We start from the raw sequence: 18,681 nt of genomic DNA, 5'->3' as shown, positions 1-18,681 counted from the left end.
AATGTACAGTATATCAGTGTTTACAGTAGACAATTTTAATACATTACACAACCGGAAAAGCTGTCTACAGGTTTTTTATTACATGCATTACATTTACTTATTTGGCAGAGAGCGCCATCACTAAATCTTCAGTACAGTACAGTATGAGTGCCATATTCATCTGTATTCTAGACTGTTAAGAGGTGATGGGGGAGTACATCCTGCAGTTTGCAAATACAAAATGATGTTGGGTACACCATCTACCTGATCAATAAGGTAGAGGGGGAGGAGAGAGAAGGGATCTTTAATCCCCAGGGACACAGCAAGGACAGCCTGCATTTCTGGATTATGCAAGGAGCTTCCAGGGAGTCTGAGTCCCTCCCACTACCCACAGAAGCCCCCACTACATCATGTAACTTCATACCAACATCTAGCACCCTAGGTCAATACACATAAATATATAAACACTGACTTTATGTGAAGATTTAATGTATCTAACACACAAGTAATGTTGTTGTTTAATTGCTGGAAGAGCAAAGAAGAATGCTGAATCTCCATCTAAATTTTAGAGTAAACTAGGTAGACTTAGTTTAACAAAGAGTGAAACCTGTAAAAAGACTTTCTCTAAATACTTTTTGCACATAATAAAAGTCTAATGTCACCTGTTCTTTCAGAGCCACCAGCAGCAGTCCCCAGACACACCTGTGTCCCCACCAACAGGTTTTTTTCCATCAGTCTGTATTCACCAGAATCCACCTGCCATTACTTTTCTCAGTCACCTGTTTTATTATTTTGACTGTATTCTGGCTTCTTCTGACACTGTTCTTTTGCTCTCCCACTGACCTATGGTATTAACATGTCAGCAATGATGGTAAGTGTTAGTCCATTTTTTTTAAATTGTCAGTCGTTTTGTTAAAATACAGCACCATGGTGGCTAGGAAATCATACCTTAGTTATAAGTTAATGTGCCATATCTTTGTGTTGGTATTGGACAGTCAAAACACATGAAAAATTTGCTATTTAAAATAATATGAAACTGAGAAAAACAGCAAATCCTCACAGTTGAGGGGCTGAAACCAGCGAATGTTTGCTTGTTTATGACTTGTTTATGGATACATTGTACTGTGTATTAACTGTAAATTCAATTTACTGTTTATTTGTTTTATATCTATTCAGGTATGTCAGTTTTGATTTTATTTTTTTAATGATTCAGTTTTTTTCAGTTAAACATCTTGAAAGTATTACTGTGACGGTCATTATTTCATGTAGGTAGTAGTAGCAATACAAAATAAAATAATCATACCAATGTTCTTATACTCAGCTTTACACCCGCACATCTGTACTGTGGACAAGTAGTCATAAAGTCATAAAAGATGAAAATTTTCTGCCCAAAATGTCAAAAGATCTGTGATCATTTTGACTTTCAATGTTCTGATTATGAACACACCAGCTTTCTTTGGGTAAAGCAGATCTTGAATCCCATTCTTTCTGAAGGCCTCCTGGTCTATACCTATACCTACATAGTGGAGCACCAGTCCTCGCTCTTAACCGGGCATAGCTATTCTGTGTCCAGAGCATGTAGAAATACTTCAGCAGAGATTAAATACATTTAATACGTACATTTTTTTGTCATAGATCACCCTCAACTCACTACAAAGAATGTAAGTGGTTCTGTCATTTTTGCTGAGAAAAATAGTAAAATAAATTACATACACAATAACATGTATACACATTTTTACATAGAAAGTACTCAAGGAACAAATAATTGGAAAAAAATTGATATAACCTGTAAACTTATTATATTGATAAATTTAGTAAGCTGGGGACTGGGTTTGGTAACTTGAGAAATGCTGAATGATGAATCTCAGAAAACATGCTCTGCTTTTGAAAAATAGGCACTAATGATGTTTGGCACGTCACAAACACAAAGACGTACTTGACAAAAACCTGCACACACCCTCTAACTGATATGAAACTTGATTGGAAACTTCAATTACACTCAGACGAAAGACATGAAACGGATTGAGGCAAAAACTGTCCAGAGTAATGAGAGATGTGGTTTTTCTGGACTTTTTTTTCAGTCATCAGATGCTTTCTCACTCTGTTTTATTCTTCGTCACAGTTAAAGGTCCTCTTAAAGGAAGTACTTCTTTGAAACCAAGCACAATCTTTTCCTAAACCTAACCGAGTCGCTTCAGTGTATAAACCCAATCAAACCATGACCTACCATAAGCTTAACTGCATGTTGATTATTGTAACTATGACGACCAAGTTCGCCTGCCTACACTTTTTCAGGAGACTCTCTGGTGGGTTACATCAGATGGTAGGGACAAACAACCTATGTGGTCATTCAAGTAGGAGGACTTGTTGTATTAGCCATGCTGTAGGGATGGCAGTGTCTGTCAGTCATTCCACCACTTTGGTCCAGACTGTAAAATCCTAAATGATTTCAGATATATTCCTATGAAATTTTGTGCAACCATACTTGGCTCAGCAGAATGAATCCTAATATCTTTGATAACTTTTTTTTTACATCAACAGATTGACATCTTTGTTTGTTTTGTTGTTGTTTGTTTGTTTGTTTCAATGGATTGCTATTGAACCTATTTCAGATGTTCATGGTGCAGAGACAGTGAATACTACTGACTTTGATGAGCCCCTGACTTTTCCTCTAGTGCAATCATAAAAAAATTATTATTTGTCCAATACTGTGGTTTATGACAAAATACCTGCAAGAATATTGCCTCATCTGTCCTTTGTGTTTATTAGCAAATGTTAGCATCCTAACATGTGACACTAATATGGTGAAAATGGTTAAAAAAATTTTCACCTGCTCGAATCGGAATGTTAAGCATGATGTTGGCATATTATTATTGTCATTGTGGGCATATTAGAATATGACTGTGGCATGACTGTAGGCTCCTATCTTGTTCAATATGACTTGAATATGACAGAATTTTACCTCATAAGTTACAAGTTTATTAAACCTGCTACATTTTAAAGAGAAGATTCCCCAGGAAAACATGCAGCAAGAAACCTGTCTTCTGGTTTCACCATTGGATGTGTGTTGGGTTGGTTTATGAATGTTTATATGTTTAGTGGGTCAACATGCAGCCCTCACAAGCACTATGGTCTACAGTGACACACAGAGTAATACCTCCTGAAACCAGGGCAGTTTATTTTTAACCATGACATGACTGTGAAACCTCTCTGATACTCACTCTGTGCATCAATAATCTAATATGGCCTGACCTTGTGGTAGCAGCTTATACCCAAATACACAAAAGCACATACACAAACTACATATTTGCACATAAGGACACACATAGTGTTTTGGAATGAAAGCATTTGTTGGTTCCTCTTTCATTAATATCTAATGACAGCTCTGTTTTGGTCAAACTGCCTTTGGGCCTCACGCACATGTATAATACAAATACACAAGTTGAAATGTTTTTTGGTGAAAGTAGAAAATTAAAAATTTAGAGGTCAATTTAAAGACACCCACATACATGCAAGTTCATGTTGTCATAGAGTAGTGTTAAAGTTTTAATGTAAAGTTTTAAACGGGTTCCAGCAAAGCAGTTGGGACACTTTTTAGCAAAGTGTGAAATTGTTCTTTTACCTCTGCCTTAGGGAGGACCATGAGGATTAAAGATATGAGCTTAGGAATGCTGTTAACAAGAGTACTGTAAGTATGGAGTGCAAACATGCTTGTGTGTGTGTGTGTCTGTCTGTATGTTTGTCTGTCAGGCATTTTGAGAGTATGTAGGTGTATGTTTCAGAATAAAAGCACAGAGCAAGGAAGGTAAATAATTGAGGAGACTCCCCATAGAAATGCAGGAATTTAGAACCTCTTCAATCTCACTCTGTCACGCATCACCACTCATGAGGTCCACACTCACACACAATGCAAACATACAAAATGACAGGCACACACATGACCCTGCAGCTTTGTCCAAGAGCGTGTGTGTGTGTCGGAGAGGCAGAGATTCAGTGTGTATGTGTATGTGACTTCACTACCTTTACATTGTATACACATGGTCAACACCTGCTCACTGCTTCCCTACATTTTTTTTCATTACCCATGCAGTTCATTGAACCCTTATTACCCTTACAACCTGACTCACCTCTTCCCAGTTCCTCCTTCTCTCCTCATCTCAGCAGAGGTTGGAACGTACTGACTTTTCGGTCCCAGTACTGGGTTCACATTCTGTAATGCAGTGTTATTTCTGTTGAAAGGACATCTCTGTGTCACATCTTTCCGATCCCCATGTCTCACTTTATAACAAACACTTTCTTTGTTGTGTCTCTTGTTCAAGCAAATAAGCAAATAACTTTAAACATCAATCTCTTAAGTAATTATGAGTAAAAAGTAATAAACTCTACAGTGGGAGTCTCCCAGCTTTTTAGGCATAAACAGTATTACAGGATTACAAATGTGATCCTGGTGTGTTTGCACAAAAACACAAGGAAAAATAAGAATAGAGTGTGAGAGGAAGACAAATGAATCACTTCTGCATCAATAAGTTTGGGGATCTGTTACCGAAGAAACATGTGCACCATATCAGATAATTTACAGGAGAAAAGAACATGATGATAGACGTTTGCCGTGTTAAAACTGGAGTAGAGAAACTTATCAAACATTCCTGTGAAAATGTACCACAAAACACAGACCTCCTGACTATTCCTCTTGTGCCACTATGAGGTTGATATTTGTGTTTTTTAGTTAACTGTGTCAACAGCTATTGGAGGGGTTCCAGTGTGATAACTTTGATGCTCCCTTGCTGGCATGAGCAATTATCTGGTCACAAATCCAAACTCCATTAAGATATTAAGACACTGCTGTGCCTGTTCATAGGAGTGAAGGACAGTTTTCAGACCAGGAACTGCTACTGCTCTTTATCTGTCTCTACACCTAACCCTTTTATTGTGACTGAGTACAAGTACAAGGCTGGGCTAAACCCAAACTAGAACTCTCCACATTTCATCAAAGTATAACTGTTGGTGTGGAGTGTATGGGCCATAAATGTTTTATATTATGCTTACAGCAGACAAAAGGTTTTGTCAAAATATAAGTAATAAGTGAAAAATATAAGGTCTACCATGAGAAGTAAGCAAGTATTTTGTTCTCTTCCTTGTCACCTGCCCTCTCTGACTGAGGTAAGCTTTGGTTGGCTCTTAAAAGTCACTTCCTGGTGAGAGATTTTATGTAGCTTACTGTAATGTTGTGAAAAACACAATGTGGGAAGTCACATGTTGCTAAACTCTATTTTCGCTTTGTGCTTTTTCTTCCCTTTCTCTCTTCTCTCATTCTGTCTTTATTCTTTTTCCATGCCTGTGACTTCCTCCTCCTGTCCTCCTGTCCCTCAGTTCTCATTTTCTTTATCTGTTTGTCCTTTTTTTGGGCGGGGGGGGGGCACAGGCTGCAACACAAAGAAACACAAAATGCACATATGGATATGGCCCCCTGCTGATAGATACATGGGGTTCTAAAACACAAACCCATACACACAGACAAAGAAGGCCAAAGTCTTCCTGTGGACAAGCTCAGCTCAGCAGAGTGTGGCAAAAACACAAAAAAAGGCTGAAGCTAACACATTCGCTGAAGCTTGAGTAAATACTTTTTACTTACATAAATACATAGGCTCTAGGGTTGCACTAACAATAAATTGGATTAGGTGGAAGTGTACCAATCAAACGTGCTACATCCTTTCCAGGAGCCAGTCTACTAAATTACAATTACATATCAGTCCCTTTCCCAGATTTTTTTTTCAATCCTGAAACAGCAAAATGGATTTTGAACATGATAAATTGTCAGACTTTGTGAGACTCTTTTGTCATTAGATATTGATCACCAGCTCTATTTTCTGTTCTGTTTATGTTCTAGGACTGTAAATGCTCCATTTCCCTGTTTAAAAAGCCAGAAACCAAAGATTTACAGGTGGAATTGTAATCAAATACAAAACAAAAAGAGGAAATCATCTTTAATATTTACATCATTCTTCTTTTGCTCTGCCCTCTCTGTGTACTGTTGTTTGTGGGCTGTGGGGTTAGATCCATGCCAAATAAAATGTCTATGTCAAATAGATCTATATTTACTAATATGCCTGTCCTCTGTTCACAGACATTTTCTCAAGTGGTCAGGTTTAGGCATCAGGGTGAAGATTTAGGGAGACTTTTGGTAGGTATCTTATTATATCTAAATATCATATTTCCTGACATGTCAGTTTCACTTAGATGTTCAGACATCTGCAGAGCAAACTACCTGGACAGTTTCACAGCCAAGACGCTGTCAGCATTAAGCTTATCAGAGAGTTGAATCCTGAGTTGTGCTGTGAAATATGGTGGTGTGTGATATTTTACTGCTCACGCCTTGACTCTGAGGTGAGAGAGGGTTTTAAAGGATTAAGAGTGATGAATGACCTGGGATTAAAGATGGGAAGACTCAGCTTCAGTGGGAACAGTTTCTGTCATGTTTGTCTGTTTATTTTTTATTTTTTTTATATCTATGCACAGGTTTCCTATAGTCAATCACAAACAAGGATTGGGTGGAAATGGCACTTTTAAGAACAGAGGATCTGAATAATAACTTTTTAAATTATATGAATGAGGCTACCTTTGAATTTTAAACAGTGGACAATAACATGCAGCATGCTGTAGAGAGGTGGAGGAGTGTGTGAGTCAGACAGGTGCAGTTGGCAGGGCAGTCAGACTGTGAGTGGCTGACAGGATGAGTTCATTTTAACCAGAAGTATAATTACACGATATCTCTACTCACATCACTCACTCTCCCCATCGCTCTTTCTGTCTCTCTGAGCTCTCTCTATTATGCCTTCCTACGTGTTCTCTCATATCATTCATCTGTTTTTTTTTCTCATGCTTTCTAATAATACTGCTCTTGTCTCTCTTTCATCATCAGTTACCAACTCTCCCACCCCCACCCCTCCCTCTCTGCCCCGTCTCCATCAGTGAAAGATGACCTGGCAGCCATCGGAGAGATAGGCCTGCTGTTATCTTCTCATAGGTGACTACTGGTATGGTGTGTGTGTGTGTGTGTGTGTGTGTGTGTGTGTGTGTGTGTGTGTGCTAGAAGACTGATGGGGATGATATGAATATTCAGGAACAAAGAAGGCCCTCACTGTGGGATTAAGGAATCAGACGGCACATTGGCCTGACATTCCACAGAGACTCATGGTCTTTGCATGGAAACATCAACCTGATCCCACTGTGTATCAAATATCTAAAATGTAAAATATCTAAAATAAGCTTCACCTTACATATAGTTGGGGGAAAAAAAACATACAGAATTCTTTTAAATCTGAACATGGATGCTGGATGAATAGAAAAGGCACTGCAAAGATTTTACGAGTAGAGATGCATTTTCCCCACATTAAAAAGAAAGTTGTGAGAGTAGTTTTACATTAAAAATAATCCACACCAAGGTCTATAATAACACATTACCTTCCTTACCTTGGAGGCAAAGTTAATTTAGGAAACATTCTGCACATGTGAGAAATGTTTTGGTCAGTAGAAAAATGTATTTGTGAGCCTCTAAGTTTGTGCATGACAGGGTAAGTGCTACACTCCAGGTCTATAGTAGCACATTCTTTAGATATCCACAGCACTCCAGCCTGTGAGCTGTCCATCAAAGAAATGTTTAAGATTTAGTTTATTATTTATATAAATAATTTGTTGTTACTCTAAGAGCTCAAAAACATTGTGTTTTCAAGTCTTCACCAGAGCACCATAAAAGAGGTGTCAGCCTCCTTTTGTAGTGCTATACTTTCATAGTTAAGCCATATTGTTACTGTCAGTTAAAACAGAGTCCACTACTGAGACTTAGACCAACATTAGCACTGCATCAAAATAATATAGCCTCTTCATTTGTTTTCCTGCAAGGGTAATGAAATCATCTCTTCCAAGCAGAGTCCTAACCTAAATTCTGTGTAACTCATTTTTTCTCTGCACTTTGTAAAGCTGTAAAGCTGTAAAGCTCTCTGGTGATGTGGATCTAGCCAATGAGAACCCAAGGCTGTAACCGACGGTTTCTGTGAGAGCCCTGATGACTGGTGAGGGAAACCCCCTCATGTAAAGTTGAAACCACCTTAAGATTAACACATACTAGATGCAACAGTATTAAAGTCAAATTGTTGTTGTGCTATTTTTTTCTTGAGAGAAATGTTTATGAATTTATTTGGTATCACAGCAGATTAAATGCATGAGATAAAAGGTATAGAACCGAAGACGCAGAATAGAAAAAACAGTACAAATGCAGCTGTATATTATAATACTACTTACGATATATTAGGTGCAACTGATTGTGGTCTAAAGTTGATTAATATACTGTATACACAACAATTTAACTGTTGAATAATTCATTGTGTCTAATATGACAGTTTCTGTCTTCCTGATTTTCCATCAGGACATCCTGCTTCTTTATTATCCCAGTGACATCTCTGGAGCAGCATGCCTTTAAGATTCAGCCTGATTCTCCTCACAGTTATTCTGGTGAACCACACTGTGAGTCATTAGTACCTGTAGTGGCATACTGTGTGGGATGGAGAGGCTCTGAATAGACACTTGTCGATGTGTGTGTGTGTGTGTGTGTGTGTGTGTGTGTGTGTGTGTGTGTGTGTGTGTGTGTGTGTGTGTGTGTGTGTGTGTAGGGGTGTGTTTCCAGGTGCCTGAAAGAGATTTGAGTCTCTAAATGTTTCCAGTGGAAGAATTTAACCCCTGAACTCAAAAGGAAAGTGCTTTTCATTCATCAACAAGAAACTGGACACACACTCATACACACATACAGTCACAAGCAAACGCACTAATAAGCACATGTGGGAGCACTACACAGACACATACACTTGTTAGTTATTGGATGCCATGATGATTCATGAGGACATGGTGCATGATCATTTCCCTAAAGGCCAGACCTTTGACCCCTCCAGTGGCAGAAAGCAGTTTAGTTCTCCCTCAGAGAGGTCACATCCGTATAGTTGTCGGTGCGTTTTATTCTTCTTTCACCTCAGTGTCTCCCATCCATCGCTCCTCACCTTCCACTCACCTTTACTCTTTGCCTTCTCCAAGTTTCTTCATTCCTCCTGAGTTTTCATCACAGTCACCACTTCACATGATGAAATATATGGAAACATGGACTTTTACTTGTATTGGAGTATTTTTATGTTGTAGCACTGCTACTTTTACTCAATTAGAAGATCTGTCCTCAGCAACTTCGACCCAAAACTTCAAAATGGGAATTGTTATTTGTTTCACCTGGGCTTGACAAAACATCCACAACAGGCAATAGAAATGTGAGCATGGAAAATAAAAGGTATTTCTTTTTCCAAGAGGTTTGACAAGATTTATAGTGTTCTAGGTAACTATTATTAATGCTTTAAATTATTTATATTAAATTTGCAATTAGATCCATGTGGAGGATACTTTGCTTAATAATAAAATGTATTTTACAGTTAATTTGCATGCATATTTATACATCCACGTTCTGAAGATGGAAACGTTGCCAGTAAGCACTTAAGTTGTAGGGGGAAAATTTCTGGTTAGATGGTAGGATGTACAGAGCAGAACACATGAACACCAGGGACTGAGGTTTATGTCCTCTATCCCACATGTTGTTGGTTTTTAAAAATAAATTAAATATTGAAAACGTCAGCAGGTCCCAAAATGAACAAAACCATAAAAATAGTTTCCATGAGCTGTTACTGGAAGAAAAACAAATGAAATATCTTGAATCTGAATTACTGCCACTATAAACAATTAACAGGAGACTGGTCAGTGTTTCAATATGGATCTTTTCACACTTCATAAGTGCCTCAAAAACCTGATTTTCCACGTGAACACACACACACACACACACACACACACACACACACACACAAATCAAAAAGAAATATTTTCTCTCTGTATCTGTTTCCCTTCTTTGTGCTTGTCAATCTGTTTCTAACTGTCTTTCCTCCTCCTAATCCCCTCCTAAATTCTAATAAAGTAATTTGTTCACTGTTTCCAACAGGCTATTATAATCCACCATTATATATACACTCAGACTAGTCCCAATCCCTCCTGGCTATTTCCTTTCTTTTACTTATCAGTTGGAGCCAAATAATAAGTCTAAATACACTCATATCTAATCTCCAATAACCATTAACAGCTGAAACCAGCTTAGCTGCAGATATTAGGGAGGGGAGAAGGGGAAAAAAACAGCCGTGGTGGGGGCTGGAAGAAAGAGGGAAGGATAGAAAGAAAGCTCAACAGCCTACTTCTATGCTCTTCCCTCATTATTTTCCTTCTCTCTTTTTCACTCCTATCCTAAACGCCATCCATATGTCTTTAGCAGGCCTTAAAGACCCCTAATAAAATGTAGACTGGATAAATAATCTCATCGGTCCATAATTACACTCAACCCTTTTCCAAAAAAAAGTATACAAACTCTCACTTACACATGCTCACACATATATATCTGTGTTTCCTATTTCTGGACACATGATCAGGTTACAGGTGGATGTGCTTATGCTAACATGTGCGCACTCTCTTGCACTCAATATTTTCTCAGACTACTGCCTCACTGTCAGTACCTACTCTTACTTAACACTCAGATGTTGAGAGGAAATGTCATTGGTCTGTGGTGGGAAAATCTTTCTGCTTATTTTCCTATTTTGACATCTGATAGTCTTACATTTGAACAGTATTTGTCTGTCTGTTTGTTTGTTTTTTGTTTGTTAGTTTGTTTGTTTTTTGTTAGATTATATATAGTGGACCACGTGTTTATGCATTTCTTTATTTTATTTTGTTACACAAAAACTAAAATATATGAAAACTGATGTGTTTGTGTTGAAAGAATGAAAGGATGAGATGGGACAGTGCGTGAACTTGTTTCCATATATTTCATCATGTAAAGTGATGACTGTGTTGAAAGCTCTTCTTATTGTGAGAGGGCCAATCCACTTTTAGCCAAGTGAGGGTGTGAAAAATAGCCAACTACCCCAGTACTTAACACTAATGGACTCATCTATTATGGTCTTGTGAAAACACGGTGTAAGTGGGAGAACATTAGCATTTGTGTGTGTGTGTGTGTGTGTGTGTGTGACCAGCAAATGACTGCCAAAATGATGGATGAATGTTTGCATGTGTGTGTGTGTGTGTGTGTGTGTGTGTGTGCGTGCCTGTGCATCTGTATTTGTGTGTGTTTGTGTTCATGTGCGTGTTAAGGTGAGGGGTGTTGCAAAGCGATGAATGTGGCCACAGTTATCCTGTTGTTTCCTGTTAATAAACCAGACAAAGTGTTGGAGGTGGCAAAACAACAATTCAGTGTCCTGCTTCAATCTGATCGACTGAGTTCAAAAAGCACTGAAATATTTGGAAACACAGATTTTGACCAACTTTAAGCACATAATAAATAACCTGCCAATATGCAAATGCCTTTCAGCCCTCTTTGCTCTACGTAAACATGAAAAAAATACAAATTAACATTAAGCTCTTGTTTTTTATTTTGAAATGTATCATACAGTAATCATTTTTGTAGCTCTTTTCAGTACATGCAACATTTTCCAGCATTCATTTTACTCCAGTGAGATCAAGAAAGTATTGTGTTGATGTTGATTAAATGTGTTCCTGTTGAGTTTTGAAAGGAATCTAACAAGGTGGGCACTTGTGCTGCCCAGAGAAGTAATCCCCAATCCCCTTTACACTGATATCCCACTGACCTCTTTGAAACACCCACAATCTGACTCTGCTTTTCTATTTCAGTTTCCTAGAATTTAAAAGTTAATTACAAAAACACACACACACACCACAAATAAGCTGATTGCCAAAGTCTCTCAGCCACAAATCTGCACACATCACACATAATAAATACAAATATCTGAGATGAGTGTTGCAGCGGGGTGAATAAACCAGGCCACATTTGCATTTTGTCTTCTCGATTCCTCCAAACCTCACGCAAGACCAATCTTCAGTAATCATTTCCAGAAAGTTCTCTAAATGACTGACATAGTATATGTGAGCAGATAAAAAAGAAATCAGAAGTATTTGTGTGTGTGTGTGTGTGTGTGTGTGTGTGTGTGTGTGCGTGTGTGTGTGTGTCTGTGTGTGTGTGTGTGTTTCCTTTCCTCCTCACTTTTTCTTGTCTGGACATATCTTTACACTATATCACACAACTGTTAGCTACCTTTGCTTATACACAACAGGGACAGCCACCATCCCTGAAGAAAGCTGAATGGCATCCAGGGATATCACTGTGAACTGTAATAGTAACTAAAGATGCATCAAAAAATGTAAATCATCTGGTGTCTACACGTGGAAATTTTTACACAAAAGTATTATACTTTAAAACAAATAATAGATAATTTAAAAAAAAAAAAAAAACATTTTCTTTTAACTTTCAAGTAACACAACTTGGCACACACACCACACACTCTAAAACAAAGCTTTGGAGTTTGTGAATAATATATCTGACCCACGCCAAAAGATGGAAAGCAAGTGATGGAAACAGACAGAAAAATTCACGCAACGCATTCCAACAGTCAACAAGTGCTGAGTGTTTCCCTGTGGAGCTTTTCTGACATGACTTGACTTTAAGCTGGCAATCCATAACACATTCATGTATCTGTCCATGGATGTGTCTGAGGAATGTGAATTCTTAATCATGTGGGTTAAAGGACAGGGGTGAAATACATTTAGAGGGAAAAGCTGAAATGGAGTGTGAAGGGAAGACAAAGTGCCAGCCTTGGAGAAAAAAAAGAGATAGGAAGGGAAAGAGGCTGAAGTTTCATCTCACTGTGTGTGCTTTAGTGTCAGTTGAATGATCATATAACAAATGCATATAAATACTCATTTTAATGAGGGAAAATACACTTAATTAAAACTCTCCTGACCATCTCCCTTGCTCCTTCTGTTTTTATGTGGGATCACTATTCTCTTCACCTGACTGTTGTGTAGTAACTTTGACCCCTCTGCCTGGGTCAGCCCTCAGAAGTACAGCCCTGTTTTGTCTGAACCTTTGACCTCTGACCCTCATGTCCATCAGAAGCAGCAGCAGAGGAACACCAGTGTGATTACAAGCTGCTTCAAAAACGCACAGCCGTCCAAGTTGCAGAACTGTTTCTTTTTAATTCATTAGCCTTTCCCAAAGGACAGTCTGGGAACCTAAAGGCACCTTCAAAGGGTCAGGAAGGTCACTGTCAAAATAAGGGATAGTATATTATCACTGTTGGTTTGTTAATGAGAAGGTAAAGCAGCTAGACACTCTGTAAACATCTCATTTGATCGATTCCTTTATCATTCTTCTGTCTCTGCTGCCATCTGGTGGTTAGTGGATGTCAAGGAACCTTGAAATCTGCAGATATTTTTACATAAAGATTATGTCTCAAATTAGTAAAACTCACCTATTTACTATTAAATAATTAAACTATTATGATGTGTTTTATAATAGTGATGGAAACTTATGGAAAATAACTTAGCAAATTGACTCAGGCACAGTGTTGAGGTTCTTGTGCTTCCATCTTATTCTACTTCATCCTTACTCTCGGCTCCATTTCATTGAGGGGAATTAGTTTCTAGCTATTTTTTAGTTTTTTAAGTTTCAAGTTTATGATCTATTTTATAACAACAAAGTGGGAAGTTCTTTACCTCAAAAATGATCATCAATCTTATCATCAACATGTCATATTTACAGTATTGTTCTCTCTACATTTGTTGTATTTTAAGTTTTGTACACAGATCAAAAGGATTATACCATAATAAGCCTGTAGCTGTGAATGTTAATGAGCTGCTTTTAACTGGATTTTGGTCTGAACGTCCTGCAGTGTTTTTCTACGTGGTTAACGGTTGGCTATTATGCTTTTATTCTGAAAACATCTAACCGGACGTGCAGGTTGTATCCTCTCTGACGGTGAGACATGAAGCTCACAGCTCGGTGATACAACAGTGGTGGACTGACTGAGTTCTTGGTACATGTCTAGTCGTAAGTAGAGTACATTAAAATCACTGCAAAAGTCCACGTGTTTCATTTGTTTACAAAACAGTATTAAAATTATAACACCTTATTTTAAATACCTATGTTGTTGATGCAAGCTAGTACAATACCTTGCTTGGTGGCTAACATTAGCCTAAATTACATTATAGCATCGACAATGATCATCGAGTTTATCGAACAACTTTGTCAACAAAATGGATCTGACGCCAATGATCTCTCTAAATGTGTTTTATCTTCTGCTCGGTAATGCAATTGTTCTGTTAGTTTTTCCGTTTATTGTGTTCAGCTCCTGCAGCTTTAAATAAATGCATCAGGTAATGTTAACGAGCTCCCTCGCGGTGGTTTTGTGTGAACCCTGATACTGGATGTTTCAGACATATTTGTTTCCTCCACAGAGACCAGCAGTGAACCTGGATGTCCCCCTGCACATCTGTGGACAAAGCAAGGGAAACAGCATAAAGACAAACATCTACTACCTTGATGTAGCTAAATCACAGCTACAGAGGCAGCTGCTCAGTTGTTAGCTTGTGTAACAGTTGGGATTGTCTGCCAGCATCAGACAGAGACAGTTCACACCTCCACCTGCAGCATGAGTGAGCTTACAGACTTTGAGAAAGGCCAAATAGTTGGTGCCCGGGCAGCAGGTCTGTCTGTCAGAGAAACTGCCCAGTTATGTGATGTATCGGGTCGAACTGTTCTCAAGGTTATGAGTGCTTATAACATGTACGGACATACTGCATCTGCAAAGAAGAACAGCAAGCGCAAGCCAAAGAGGAAACGGGCAAAAGCTGAAGCAGCTCCCTTGGAGAAACCAGTAGCTGAGTCTGAGATCGACACTCAAAACCCAGAGAAAGCGAGCGAGACACCTGAAGCTCAGACCAAAGACAAAGAATAACTTGGTCTGATATGCCGTATTTGAGACATTGTTATTATTTAGACTCTGTAATGTTTGTATCTAAAAAAGGCACAGCATGTCTTTATTTAACCCACAGTTTTTCATACTTCTGAACAGTTTCATCCAAGTTTGAGTTTTTGAGTTTGTGTGCGTGCGTGTGTGTGTAAGGTTTGAAAATGTTCTGTTACTGTTCTGTCAGCAAAGGGACATTTCCAGGCTCTCTAGATCAATAAGTTTAGTTCAATTTAAACCAGTGGCATTTGTCTGTTTGTGGATGCAGCTGTCAGATGTTTTCTGTCCAACTTACTGATGAAGGGAATACACAAATGGAAAATTAAATGAAATTGTAACAGTTTTCAGAAGCGTTTAATTTAAGCTCCACAATGACAGCATGCACACACAGTAAAACTGATATTGTCTAGAGTTTTTCTCCCTATGTGCTCACACTAATCAGTGTGTTCAGCTGACAGTTGTATCCTGCCTGCAGTCCACAGAGGCTCATGTGCTGACGTATGTTTATGAGTTTGCTGAGTCAACATGTTGACCTGGACCAGTTTTGTTAATTCAGAATCATAAGAATGTGTTGTATTTTTTTCAGTTTTTGGAGCGACATTACCAGTGCATCTATACTGTGCTGTGATTCCATTAAGAGGAAATACATGTTCTCCTCTCTGTCTGTGTCTTCCATCCTTTTCCTGTGTTGGGTCACTGTTCTGACCACCAGTTGTGAATTGTTTCATTAGTCTCCCATGGTAGATTAATTGATAATAAATAATCCTTAGTTGCAGTCCTGAGTCCCTGCCAGTCTGTTCTGGAGAGTACTGTTTTGACCACTGGTTGTGTTCATACTTTGACACCCCCTCCCCCCCAGAAATACTTTTTTTGTGATGTTTAGACCTTTGACCTCTACTCTGTGTCATGATCATCAGAAACAGCAGCAGGTGAAAAACAGGGTGGCTGTTGACTGCTTCAAAAACAAATTAGCCCTGATAGTTGGGGCAGTGCCTTAAATTTTTTTTTTTTTTTTTTTTTTTTTGATAATGAAAATATGACTTGTAGCACTAATTTGTTTACCTCAGAATAAGTGACTTCTCGTGTAGAACTTGAATTATATACCTTTAAACATTTGGAGCAAGAATAACAGAACAAGTGCCACACCAAAGTTAAGAACTGAGAGCTGTCGGGAAGTTGACACAACCCTTTTATTCTGAAAATTCTTACCGGATGTGTCAATGTTATTCTCCCTGGGGAAACGCAAACACAACATCAGCGGAGGACAGGCAGACTTCTTGGTACATTTGCAGTTGTAAGTACGTCACAGTTATCAGTGCAAACCTGTATGTGTTCGATTCCTCTTTAAGTAGCGTTAAAATGATAACAGGTCACTCAGAATACGTGTTTTGTTGATGGAAGCTAATCTAGTAGCTTGCTACCTGGTTAGCCTGAATTACAGCATCGAAAATTCACGTCGCCATAGAGTTGAATGAACACCTTTGGACGGTCAACACAAACTAAACTAAGGCTAATGAGTGCGCACTAAAAAAACTGCTCTAAATGTTTTTTGTTTTTTTTTTTAACTGATGTTAGTACGATATACTGTACGGTAAGGTGGTCGATATATTTTGTTTAGCCCATGTAGTTCTTAACAGGTAGTGATGGCTCCCACACATTGGTTGTTATGTGTTATGTCTTGATACTGAATCTACCTTAGCATACAATTATGTGTTGGTGTTTTAATCATGTGTAAAGTGGGTATTTCTCATTTTTAATATATCGTATTATCCCACCTTCATCTATAGACCAACGAGGACACTGTGAAACCTCAACAGCTTGTCAGTGGATCCCTGGATCTTTCTGCCTAAGGGTATAAAATAATGGAAACACCACATGACAGAGGACTTTTGAGCACTTGAGTAGCAATAACAAAACCGACTGCCTGTCTGTTGGCTCTAAAAAAACAAAAAAAAGACAGTCAACACTTGTATAGAAGTGCCCAAAGCAGTATGAGTGACTTAACAGAGTTTGAAAGATGCCAGATAGTTGCTGCACGACTTTCTGGTGCATCTGTCACAAAAACTGCACAGCTGTTCAATGTTGCAAGAGGAACAGTCTCGAGAGTCATGACTGTATACATTAAACATGGAAGAACAGCATCAGCAAAGAAGAACAGCGGGCGCAAGTCAAAGCTTACTGAAAAGGATAGACAAACACTTCTCAGGATAGTTGATGAACACCCTGAGTATACAGCCTCAAAAATAACCTCAGAGTTGAACAGACACCTCTCTCACACTGTCTCCGTTAAAACCATACGGCGTGAGCTTCACAAAGCTGGTATTTTTAGAGGAGGAGCCAATCGGAAGCCAGAGACTGACACGCAAAAGCCAGATGAAAAGAACATGAAACCTGAACTAAACAAGGAGTGTAACTCACATAAAACACCTGAAATGCAAACAAATGCCAAAGAGTGTAGTGGACAAAAGGAATTGGGAGAACCCCAAGCAAGCGTTGAAGAGTACAACACAGGAAAAAATCTGAAGAGAGAATACAGCCTGAAGCCAATGTCAGTGAAGAGGAGTCCAGCACACAAAAGTCTGGTGAAGAGAGCATAGGACCTGAATCCCAGACAGGTGAAAAAGACTCACAAAAGTATGATGACAAGACCACAGGACCTGAACCTCAGATCAGTGAAATGGAATAACATGGTCTGATGTATTGGATTTCAGCCTTTTTAATACATCTTTGGTCATGTTAAGGGAAAACCACAGAATGCCTTCATCCCCTAATGTTGCCAACTATTGGATGTGCTCATGGATCTTTAATGATGTTTGAATTTTGTAGATTTTATTATTATTTTTGCATGAATGCATTATAGTGCAATGTTGATGCTTTTTTGCAATTTTTTTTATTTTTTTCTGGTTTACAAGCAAATATCATACCTTCAATGTAGATTATTGAGAATTAACTTAAATTGTTGAAAATAAACGTAGTGCCAGTGTTAAATAGTATATATTATGGTATTGTTTTAATACAAAACACTCAATTCGGTACACATAATGAATCACAAAATTCAGGGTTTGTTTTGTAGTTTATAGACCAATGCCATGCTGCTGTTTTTAACTATATCTCATCATTTCATTTGTACTGTAAAGCATGGCCTTTTTGATGTTCTCTCAGAAAAACCTCTTGTAATGGTGTGAAACCATGTAGCAAGTGCAAGCCCATTAAAGCCTTCAAACATACTCCCTCTACTGGTTCAAAAAGTCATACTGTGTTGAAGTTAACATACAAACTCCCATGTTTGCAGTTGAAGAACTCCACAATGTGTAACTTCTAACACACCTTGGTATATAATGTTTAATAGTGGGGATATTAAGGTGTATTAAGAAATGTGCTGTGTTTTATGGCTTATTTAACAGATGTCTCAGACTATTGTGCTAAACTCTTGATTTTTGAGTTCAGGAAAGTAACAGTGTTGGTGTTGAGCTTCAAACCCAAACTCTTTGTTTCAGAATGTCCTTAAGAAAACAATGGGATGGCAGTTTTGTCTACTTTAGTCAGGCACATTTACCAGTATACACTTAATCTTTTCTGCAAATGTACTGAGTGATGGTTGCTGACCCCACCATAAGCTGTTGAATCTCAATCATCAAAGACTAAATTGAACATGTTTCTAGAGCCTGCATGTGCATGGCTGTAGCAGAGAGGGGAATGGCACACAAAGCATAAGACAGCACTGTAATGATTGTACTGCATATTAAAACACGACACAAAAAGTTTCAAGTTGTCTGTACTTTCTTTTTTAAAGTTGAAATATACTCTTCTCTGT

General features: G+C 38.3%; 1 long non-coding RNA gene across 1 annotated transcript; it reads left to right on the top strand.

The window, feature by feature from the left end:
* Nucleotides 1-13,846: 13,846 nt before the first annotated feature.
* Nucleotides 13,847-18,635, top strand: LOC108891778 (uncharacterized). The gene is made up of 3 exons (XR_001962360.2): nt 13,847-13,948; nt 14,356-16,161; nt 16,655-18,635. It is a non-coding gene; the product is annotated as an uncharacterized LOC108891778 (long non-coding RNA).
* Nucleotides 18,636-18,681: the final 46 nt, after the last annotated feature.

The sequence above is a fragment of the Lates calcarifer genome, unplaced genomic scaffold (assembly GCF_001640805.2).
Source record: "Lates calcarifer isolate ASB-BC8 unplaced genomic scaffold, TLL_Latcal_v3 _unitig_201_quiver_872, whole genome shotgun sequence".
NCBI classification, from domain to species: domain Eukaryota; kingdom Metazoa; phylum Chordata; class Actinopteri; family Centropomidae; genus Lates; species Lates calcarifer.
This window is presented reverse-complemented; position numbering and strand designations above follow the sequence as displayed.